This window comes from Pelobates fuscus, chromosome 4 (genome assembly GCF_036172605.1).
Source record: "Pelobates fuscus isolate aPelFus1 chromosome 4, aPelFus1.pri, whole genome shotgun sequence".
In the NCBI taxonomy this organism is placed as follows: domain Eukaryota; kingdom Metazoa; phylum Chordata; class Amphibia; order Anura; family Pelobatidae; genus Pelobates; species Pelobates fuscus.
This window is the reverse complement of record NC_086320.1, coordinates 364243442-364253147: the sequence shown is the minus strand read 5'-3', so window position 1 is coordinate 364253147 and position 9706 is coordinate 364243442.

The following is a 9706-nucleotide window of genomic DNA, read 5'->3' as shown; positions in this document are numbered from 1 at the left end:
TTGTCACCAGTGGGGTACCTCAGGGATCTGTACTTGGACCCATTCTCTTTAATATTTTTATTAGTGATATTGCAGAAGGTCTTGATGGTAAGGTGTGTCTTTTTGCGGATGATACTAAGATATGTAACAGGGTTGATGTTCCAGGAGGGATAAGCCAAATGGAAAATGATTTAGGTAAACTAGAAAAATGGTCAGAGTTGTGGCAACTGATATTTAATGTGGATAAGTGCAAGATAATGCATCTTGGACGTAAAAACCCAAGGGCAGAGTACAGAATATTTGATAGAGTCCTAACCTCAACATCTGAGGAAAGGGATTTAGGGGTGATTATTTCTGATGACTTAAAGGTAGGCAGACAATGTAATAGAGCAGCAGGAAATGCTAGCAGAATGCTTGGTTGTATAGGGAGAGGTATTAGCAGTAGAAAGAGGGAAGTGCTCATGCCATTGTACAGAACACTGGTGAGACCTCACTTGGAGTACTGTACACAGTACTGGAGACCCTATCTTCAGAAGGATATTGATACCTTAGAGAGAGTTCAAAGAAGGGCTACTAAACTGGTTCATGGATTGCAGGATAAAACTTACCAGGAAAGGTTAAAGGATCTTAGCATGTATAGCATGGAGGAAAGACGAGACAGGGGGGATATGATAGAAACATTTAAATACATAAAGGGAATCAACACAGTAAAGGAGGAGACTATATTTAAAAGAAGAAAAACTACCACAACAAGATGACATAGTCTTAAATTAGAGGGACAAAGGTTTAAAAATAATATCAGGAAGTATTACTTTACTGAGAGGGTAGTGGATGCATGGAATAGCCTTCCAGCTGAAGTGGTAGAGGTTAACACAGTAAAGGAGTTTAAGCATGCGTGGGATAGGCATAAGGCTATCCTAACTATAAGATAAGGCCAGGGACTAATGAAAGTATTTAGAAAACTGGGCAGACTAGATGGGCCGAATGGTTCTTATCTGCCGTCACGTTCTATGTTTCTATGTTTCTAGATCCTTGGAGTGTCCCTTTATCGTATAAATGTTACATATTATGTATAGATCTTTGGAGTGTCCCTTTATAGCAAAATGTTACATATTATCTATAGATCTTTGGAGTGTCCCTTTAATGTAAAAATGTTACATATTATATATAGATCCTTGGAGTGTCCCTTTATCGTAAAATGTTAAATATTATATATAGATCCATGGAGTGTCCCTTTAAGGTATAAATGTTTCTATCCTAAACAACAGATAGATGTTTATTAATAAATACATGTATTCTGTAAAAATTCCATACGTGACATGTATACTCTTATTATAATGCGTAGCTGATGTATCACAATTATTCGTCATTTTTTTAATGTGTGTTGGCAGAACGTGTATATTGGGCTGTAGGTGAAGGTATTATAAGTAAATAGTGGTAGAATTAAATAAAGTTTAATTTAGTTGATAATCAACCGACTCTGCTTTTATTTCTGTTTTTTTATTTAATGCCTTCTTTTTGTCACTAACACATCATGCCATGCACATTAACAGTACAGTTGTCTACCCTGCTTTACGTTTGAGTCAACAAATGGTAATTGTCGTTTGCGCATGTACACTAAAAGAAAGTCGAATGGGGTAAATTATCACCGGTCTGAGAATTCATCAACAATGTCTTCCTGTTGATGTGTAGAATGAGTCATTTGTAGTTATGTGTGATGTTTGCGATCACATGAACGAGAGAAGAACGAACAGCAAAGTTCCATGCATTGAACATGAGGCTGTTCCTGAATTCTCAACATATGTGTCTGTTAATTTGTACAAATAAAAATGTTTTGGCTATCAGAAAAAAAAAACTCATGATAGCACTTACGACTGTAGCTCTCATACTGTTTTTTTGCTAATAGGTAACATTGTACGTTATCTTTGTCGTACTCTATTTAATTACATATATCTTGCCAGTTTTGTGTTTGTGTCTCACCTCATTGTCTTAGTGTCAAACATGAATGTAATGAATGAAATTCTGATTTACATATCTGTTGACCCAAGAAATAGTGCATTTGAATAAAATGAGATCAGACAGGAACAGTAATTCATTAATGGAAATTAATTGCATGATGTGGCCCTTAGCTGGTGAGGATGAGCCAGTGATTATATTTAAATTTGCTATAATTGATTTGGGGAAGAGCTTTGGTGACAAGAATGAATTGATCATTAAATTTATTAGAGAAATAAATCCGCTGGCTATTAAGGTTTCAAACAGAAACACTTTGCTGACTGCACCAGAATATAATCGGATATAGCGAGGACACTTATACCCAAAGAAATAATTTAAAGGCTCTACTAGATTTAAGATGAAATAATGCTATTATTATATTGTTATTACAGCATGGGTAAGTGTTGAACCCCCAGTGGCCTAAAGAACAATATAGAGCTGAATATTATGTGACGCTGTTTCAATAGTACTTGAAATGCATTGGGGAGGCAAAGATTCGTTGATATTTCAAACGTGTGCCTTAAATTAATAAGCGTTCCAAATGATTCAAAAATGTTGGAAAGAACTTTTCAAATGAATTATCTACAGAAGTCACCAGAGTTTGTGTAGATAAACAATTTGGAAAGCCTTTCAAACAGTTATAAATCATTTGGAAAGCTTGTTAAACTGAGGCCTTAATGTTACTCTCATTCTACTCCCATTGTATCCGTTTCTTGCTTTATTTTTAGTTTGACTTCGAAAGACCACTAATGCTCCATGGATGGTATCTCGTCAACCAGCTTATGAGCAGCTATACACACAATGATCACACGCAACGTAAAATGGTAACATGTTATGTCTTACTTGAATGGCAAAAATCTGTGAATACCTTATGTCAAGTTACACATACTATGTGGTTATAAATGTACAAACCTCGTGATGATACCACCTCCATGTGCAAATGTATACTGTCATTCTGTTTGTTTTTTTCCCTATAAATATCAATAAAAATTATATATTGAAAAACAAATTGAGACCTTAAAGGAACGCACTAGGCACTTTAACAACATTATCTTATTGAAGTTGTTAAAGTGCCGGCAGTCCTACTTCTTTCTCCCTCCCCCCCAAAATAAACCCTTTTTATTTTATTAGTTAGAAGGCTTGGAAGTGCGGCTTCAAGCCATGCCTCCAAGTTCTCTTGGTATAAGAGTGAGGTACCTTACTTCCCAAATCTCATACCATATTGTACTGTGATATCACTCATGCATGCGCAATGCTGTCATGGTCTGCCATTGAGAATCACTGAAAAGAATCTCTATGTGGAGCATTGAATTGGACCATGCCTCCGGGATGGAATCACTCGAGGAGGAGGTTGTGGCAGGGCCAAGGGAAACTCGGCGCTGTAGAAGAGAGTAATTTGTTTTATTTCAATTTATTTAATTTTTGTTTTGTTTTTTATACCTGTTTAAACTAAGCAACAACATCAAGACAGTGTCACTAAGAATATATTATGTACAGTGTTCCTTTAAGGTTCGATGGAATGAGCAATGGAGCAAATCTTGAACAATCTTCATTTAATAATACACAATTTACAGGACATGATTACATATAGGCATGAGCCTGGCTGGCTGTACGTCCCCAGAAGGGCACTCGACAAGAGTAGAAGGCTCCATAAAAATCCTGAGATTCCATGTCTCAAAAGTGCGATACTGCATTCACCATATTGGGGGGAAGAGGGGCACCATACCGCCGAGAAAAAAGATCTGAAGTGGAGAAGAGAAAGAGGCTCTGCAAAAGAGTGGAAAAGAAAGGGAGGGGGGCACAGGGAAGATATTACAGTCTATGGGCCAGTAGGAGGAGCGCCTCAAATGGGTTAGTTGACCAGAAATGTTTTGGATCTGTCTAGTACTTTTCAATAATTTTTGGCAGAGTCTCAAATTATATCAATTTAATGGCATCATGGCCCCTTCTTAAATCAAATTAAACTGTTCCTCGTGTTCTAAAATGAAAAAAAAAAACATTTTGTAAAAGAGCTTATATTGAGACCATAGTGTCAAGGGGAACTAAACTGCAAGAGATTAAAAACCTCTGAAATTGACGTTCAACTTTACACATCACAACGCTCACTCACGCTCCTGCTCCTGCCCCTGCCAACAAAGTGTGATGGTTGATGCCAATTCACACAATATAATTTGTGTGTATGATCAGGACAAAAATAAAAAAATACATTTCTGGATGCACTTCTTCTTATTTCTCTGTGTTACCTGGACATCACCCAAAGGTGATGCAAAACCGGGGAGAAAGACAGGATCCGGCAAAATAACTTCGCAGCCCTGGCTCCTTTTATAGAGTTGTTACTTCATCAGAGATGAAACTTTAGTCTACTGCAAAAACATTGGCAAGCTTACCTTTCAAACATCCCTTGAATAAATAGTCGCATACAGTGCAGTCACCCAGTATGGAATTAATAGATGGTAGAACGCTCACCAGATGTCAAACATGTGCTGCTCGATAGCAATACTCTACCGAAGTGTTAACTATATTAAAAAGGAAAAGTCTCCTCCACTGGAAAGAGTCACCTCAATTTTTCTTAAAAGAAGTTTTTTTTTTTTTGTTTTTTTTATAAATTGGAACACCTGAAAGATTTCTTTAATATCCTCGTAAATAAAAAAAAAACGTTAGCCTAAAGCTAAACAGAAAATAGTGTTAGGTTAAAAGCAAATGTGAATCTGCAGGTATATAGAATGCGAGAAAACAAATAAAGATAGAAAACTAAATTATATATATATGTATATATCTTTACATGAGGAGCTCATGTAGACGTAGTAGAAGCACATGCACGTGCACACAAACAAATACAATATTCTAACTTTTATAGCTCTATATAACATTGCGTCTTTCTGTCTGTCTATCATTGGTCTACAAGATACAAAAATATTTATTAGAATATAACGTTATTAATTATTCTAAATCGCATAACTATAATTTTCATTTCATTTCTAAGCTACAGCGAGGACATCACAGCTTATTTCATTGTTCGTTTGTTTTGTTTTTACAAACCTTATTTCATATCATTACCTGATTCATTATAAAGCACTAATCCTAATAACGGCTAACCATTGTGTTCATCTGCAGACGAAATGTACTGAACAACATCCTGAAACCTGTGTGTGACACATGTAGGGCAAAGTACAGAAATTAGTGGACAATATGTCTGTATTATATTCAGGTGTAATTAATTTAACAAACTCCCATAATGTGTGGCTGTTGTTGGTGTCAATGCGTGTCATTGATTAGCCAGGGATTTCCTTAATGTGTTGCGAGGCCTTGGGAGGCTCTGTGACTGATTAGGAGTTAAGTAGTAGATTTTATGAGCTGACGGCCATTACAGCCCTGGTGTGAAATATTTCTGTGGTTTGACTCTGGCCTGATATTTACTTGTCTGCACATTCACATGGATCCAACAGGTCCATTAATGAATTTTCACAGGACCTGGCCAGGCAAGGTCTGGGAACCAGAAAACATTCCACTTTCTGTAAACATCAACCACATGTGGACAATCAGTGGACTCTTTGTCTCAGCTTTGTTCTAAAAAGATTACAGATGACTGCCAGGCCCCGGAATCCTACACTTGTCATGGAGTCTCCATCAGTCAGGCTGGCTGAAGGTGCTGAGAATGGTATCAAAAGCTAACACAATGACTGCTGTATTTTACTGTAAAGAGTCTTAAAGGAAAACGGTACACCCCTGAGTGTGTATTTTTTTATAAAGTGCAGATTTTAATAGAAATCTGCACTTTTATAAATTAACCTTGTTACACCCCCCTGGCTGTCATTCAGAAAACCGGTCCTGTTACTTCCAAGAGGCAGCAATTGCTCAGAGCACCTGCCTTGCAAAGACGTCCCATTGAGCTGCATTGGGAAGTCTGTGATTGGACAGCCACAGAAAGCGAGAGATCTGCAGCTTTTGTAAGATGTTTTTAGATATATAAAAGATGCATAATTAATCGATCCAGTGCCAAGTCTGAGTCAGTGCTTCAAACAGGCCAATCCTTACAAGGAGCATTTGGGAATAAAACCGAATGCCAAGCAATGTTGCACTCCACTTGGAGGTTAGCTGTAAGAACCAAGATTGATTTGGCTTTCACAGAGGAAGTGCCTCTAGTGACTCTCGGGAAGATAGCCACTATAGGCATATCCAACCTTGCAATGTAAGCATCTCTGTATCTACTAAATGGGTTTGTTTTACACTGCAGGGTTAAAACTAAAAGACCACTTCACCCTGACCATGACATCTCAATGTAGTAGTCTGGGTGCCTGTGGTGTTTCTTTAATCTGTGACTCTTTTCAGCTAGCCACACATTGCTTTTCTTATTCCCATTCTGGATGTTGTGGTCTAGATTTTCCCCATTCCAAACCTCTAACAACTTAGGTGTTGAGAGATATTATTATTATTATTTTATTTATATAGCGCCATCAGATTCCGTAGCACTGTACAATGGGTGGACTAACATGCATGTAATTGTGACGAGACAACTGGACGTACAGGAACAGAGAGGTGGAGGGCCCTGCTCAATGAGCTTACATTCTAGAGGGAGTGGGGTATAGTGACACAAAGGGTAAAAGTAAGGGTTGTTAGAAAAGTATTAGGAGGTCATTTTTGACAGTTGCAAGAGAGCAGTCATGGGGGGATGGGGAATACAAACCTGCTAACAGTTTAAGTGATATGCTTTCTTGAAGAATGATATAGCAGCCATGTTGGCTTGAAAGGTATGACCAAGTCAGCCATGATTTCTTTCCCAGCGTGCTCAAATATCTGGGGAGTAAAAATCCCGTTTCTTGGTTAATTGCTGCGACATTATTATAAATCTCTAGTAGCTATGTGTAACAGAGGTAGGGTCCTGTATGCTTTGTGTTTGAAACAGACAAGGATAAACATTTGTTGAACAATGAGTTGGAATCAATAAAGGAAGTATTGAAATGTAATGTCAAAATGACCAGCTTGGAATTATCTGCAAACATCTATTTTCCATTTTTAATTCCCATGACATTTTAAAAGCAACTTTTGTTACTAAAACCAAAATATTTTTTTTCACGTTATACTGATGTTTTAAATAACCAGGATGTATTTTGTTCTATATTACTATTATGCTGAGGAGGGTATTCTGGGAGTATACTCAGAATGACTGACTGTCCCATTTTAATTTTACAAAATCTGTTTTTTTTTTAAATGCCCTGTTGGTCACTATGTACAAGGTTCTTCCGCCCTCTGTTTGCAGTAAAAACCTGCAAATAAAAGCATTTAACTCACCTTGAATCCAGCTCTGGGCGAAGCATCTGGCGCTGGTCTTCCACGCCCCAATAACTCACTATTTGTCAATTTATCAAATCACTGAAGTGGTCATGGTGGTTGGAGTAATCTCTAACCCTTATGTGGTGTTAGTAGATGGTAAGATTTTTAAGGTAACAAATTGAACAGAATAGGAGCCATTACGCTACATTCTTACCTGCATGTCAAGTGGGTGAAATGAATTTACATTGACTGTACTCTGAATGAGACGTCCCTACATAAAATGACCTGATTGTATATATTTAAATGTTCTTTCACCTCTTTAAAGCTTGGGAATCTTTCACCGATATTAACTCGAAATGATTAAGCATGCAAATTGTCTGTAATTTGGCCGAGACCTTTCGTAACTCAGCGCGGGTTATTAATTACACTGATAATGACGACAGGGCTTGCAAAGTGACTTTCCTAAGCTCTGCTCTCTGTTTAGCATTATTGGCGTTTAATGAATAATCCGGAGACGTGGAATTCGTAGCGGTGCCCTTTTATCATTAAATGAAATGTGCTTTTGTAGGAAATCTTATTTTGATGTCAAATAATTAAGTTTCATTATGATTTTTTTAGAAAGAGATGTGAATAAATGCGGCAATATTACATGTAAATTTCTTGCCCCGGAGTCAATGAGCTATGAAAAGCATCTTGCGAAATGCATTTTAACAGTGGCACGAGAATTGAATAAGGTCCGAACCGTGGCAAAATAGAGGATAAATTAGCCATAGCTGAACTGGATAAAGTCTCCAAATCAGCATTGTTTACCTAACTTTTACAATTCTTATTTCAACTTGCTACAGTAAGAAGTTTAGTGATAACCCCTGAAACTATCTTATTTTCTGATTGTTTCCTACGATCTTCAGTTTAAGTGAAATTAAAGATTATAATTCAGCAAAAAGCTAATTACGTTGATGGCCATTTCTGATACAGCCATCAGTCTATCAAGATGTATTTAAACTTTTTTTTTGTAGTTATTAAAGAAAAAAAATGTTTCTATCTGCATCAGGATTTTGGTTTTGGTTTTATTAATTTATATTCTCAGTTGAAACCTGGGATTGATAGAAGTAACAGTCGACAGCTTTTTGAAGGCAGGTACCCCTATCCCTACTGCCCCCATTCCCAAGGATGAGGCGGTATCAGTGGGACCTATCAGCAAGCTATCACATTCGGGTCCTGATAGATAAACCCTTTCAGGTCCTATTCAGGGACATAATATCTAAGGGCATGGTGACGATATTACGCAAATCATTACGACTCTCACAATTTTATATGCCTTAGTCCATGTTTCTATGAGACAGGCAAGCTTACGTTGTCTGATTTTGAAACTGAGAAAGGTAAAATAAAGGATGAGTAATAATTAATTTAGAAAGATGAGCAATGTTTTAAATTATTTAGTATCCGAGATTTTTCTAAAGTGAGAATTAATGGTTAATTCAAAGAAATTCAAAGTGAATTTAAAAAATAGGGCCAAAATAGCCACACTGGAGAAATTCTCCATGCCAGCAAGCTATACTTCCAGTTTGCACTACTTTGACCTTAAATGTGAAATTCACTTTGAGCTCACTTTCAATTCCTGGCAAATCTCACTTTTGTGAATGACCCTTTAAATAAATTCCCTTTCTCTGGCTACCACAAGGTTAATCCATTTTCAAACATAAAATGATTTGGAATTAACCTTAACCGTAAAATATTATTTCCCCTTCTGTACAAAGCATGTAAGAATCAAATTCTGATTTAGCTGAAGAGAAACAGAACTGGATCATGTGACTAACCCTTTTACTTCAAAATGTGTTTTTGTTTTTTAACCCCTTAAGGACCAAACTTCTGGAATAAAAAGGAATCCTGGCATGTCACACATGTCATGTGTCCTTAAGGGGTTAAACATATTGCATCGATAGCCAATGAATCCCTGCTGTGAGATTTCCGTCCTTGCTCCCTCTGCCATGGTGCTTATATGCAGCCATGAAGTTTGACCTGCAAAGGTTGCGGTGGTGTGAGAATGAGGACATTATCCATAGTCTTTCTGCAAAGATGGAAAGAAACAAAATGGAACCATGGGGAAAATTTCTGTGTAGGGTGAAAGCCAGAGCTGGAGCAAATAGATGCTAAATGGGACTAAATTAAATTTTGCATTGCTCTGCTGTGTAAAGTGAACGTTCCTTCATACATACATATTGTTTAGGGGAAAAGGGGTTAAAATATCCTTTAAGGTGAGTATTAGTAAGTCTGCTGACTAGTATCATCTACTGTTATGGCCGCCAGAGGAGAAATTTCTACACACTGATGCTCTCTTTCGTCAAAAAATAAAATATATTATTCTTAGTTTAGGATATTGATGAGCCGATCAGTAGAGATGGATGGATGGAGGGATAGATGAATGACTGGATAAGAAATGTCAGTAAAAAAAAACAGCTTG